Source organism: Echinops telfairi, unplaced genomic scaffold (assembly GCF_000313985.2).
Source record: "Echinops telfairi isolate 266 unplaced genomic scaffold, ASM31398v2 ScPeMD7_1;HRSCAF=3_0, whole genome shotgun sequence".
Lineage (NCBI taxonomy): Eukaryota > Metazoa > Chordata > Mammalia > Afrosoricida > Tenrecidae > Echinops > Echinops telfairi.
Genome location: NW_022103896.1, coordinates 65,205,216 through 65,207,272, shown reverse-complemented (window position 1 = coordinate 65,207,272; position 2,057 = coordinate 65,205,216).

Sequence of the window (2,057 nt, the reverse complement as noted above, 5' to 3'; positions counted from 1 at the left end):
TATTTATAGAGAGAGCGAGGCTATCTCAGCACAGCAGCCAATCACAAGGCAGATTACCAACTGTCAACTAACCACCAGCCCCAACTGCCAGTCCCCAGCTCCAGAGATGTCTTAAAGGGACCTCAACTTATAGTGACACAGTCCACAGGCTAGGCATCTCACAGGTAGAGTAGCCTATAAATTGAGGCAGCCGCACACTGGTCCGATGATCAAAGAGCAAGAGACAAGAAAGGCGAGGCTCTCCAAGCCATTATCTCTCTGACCTTCAATTAATCCTACTTGTGTTTATCGGCCAGGCTGGCACAATAAACTATCTCAATTGTATTAAACATCTCCCAAGCTAAAGGCTTATTTTTCCTATAACTCCTTTCCATTTCATATCAGCCCCTTCAACTTGAACTCCCCATAGCGTCATCATCTTATTCACCAAAGCAGATCCCTCGACTTTCCTTTTTTTTATTAATGTCTCACTTAACAACTTGTCAGTCCCTTAGATGACAACTCATTACATTTTCTCCCTTTAAAAAAATATCTCCTGCTTATTCAATTAGTTACAACATCCTGATGGTTCTCATCTTTCAAAGATCTCTTCTCCAGTTTCACTGTTGTTGCTCTATTGTAAGCTTTCATCGGAGCACATTAAGATCTCATAAAGAGCACATCTTGACTTATTTCCCTGATTCTAGTTCATCCCTTTGGCTACTCGAAATGAATCTGCTGGGTCAATATTTCAAAAATACAATTTTGATGACTGTATCTGATCACAATATAAAAGTATTTAAGATCCCTCATAATCTAAAAAGTGAAGGCCAATTCCTCAGTTTGATCATTTCATCATGGCACGTGTAGGTTAGGCGTTGGACTAATTACAAGGTCATTGGCTTAAACCCATCAGCTTCACTGAGCACAAAAGATGAAGGTTTCTGCTCCTGTCAAGATTCACACTCTCAGAAGCCTTTTCTAGTATCACTGCGACTCAGAACTGGTTCCAGTCTTACTTTATCTTACTTTCCCGGAATCACTTCTTAGTGTTATCTTTCTAAAGCTTCCTCCTCTTTTCCAACAGAACCAAAGGCACCGATTATCTATCCACAAACCATATATACATGTGTCGGAGCTTATTCCTTCCTTCAGGAACAATTTACCTCTATGTTTTTGCCAGTCATAACCTTCCTTGTCTTTTCAGACTTTAATCGTTCCTGACGTTAAAGACCAGCCCACGGTTTTCCATCTCTCTCTAGGGTGGTAGTCAAGATATTCTAAACATGTCACATCATCAAGGACTAGGAAGGGTTGCAGATTTAATCCATATAACAAAGATTAACAAGAAAAGGACTTGATCCGTGACTCATATTCTGAGTCTCCAATTTGAGTTCTTCATATTAAGTCTTTATCTTCATTGCTAAATAAACTGCTTGGTGCAATGTTTGTAAAACATCCTGAGCAGACCAATGAGAGATAAATCTTGTTAAAGATTGTTGGATTGACAGGCTTAGAAAATCAGGTCCTTTTATCCATCTCAGCACTGGGGTGAAGCGTTGCCTGCTCTGGTTGTACTCCCCATTATATTTGGCATCCTGGCTGCTGTACTTTTCCAAAAGCTATTTTCAGTCCTTCTGAAAGGAGCCAGCTTGTGACTAATTGGTAATGTTTTGGAGAAAACTAATATATATTTTAGTTTTGACAATGATGGCAATCATGGACATTTTGGTCCCACTGATTTTCCATTTTGTTCTGGGAATGATTAGCCACAATCATGTAGTATGGCTTATAGGGCACCACCCAATGACCAAGTGATTCTCTTCAAATTGAAAGCATATCATTCTTTTCAACATCATTGGTGCCACAGCCAAATTCTTGGGTTTATGTCACTTTGCCCAAAGTTCCAGGAGGGGCTGATTGCACTTCAAGAACATATTTGATCTGTCTTCTAGGCAACCAGTGTGGTGTGATTACATTGGCTCACAGTAAATACACTGGGGAATTTTTATGGAACCTGATTCTGTTATTGAAATGAAGTATTTTCTGCTAATCAGTTTCTCACATCATTAAACATA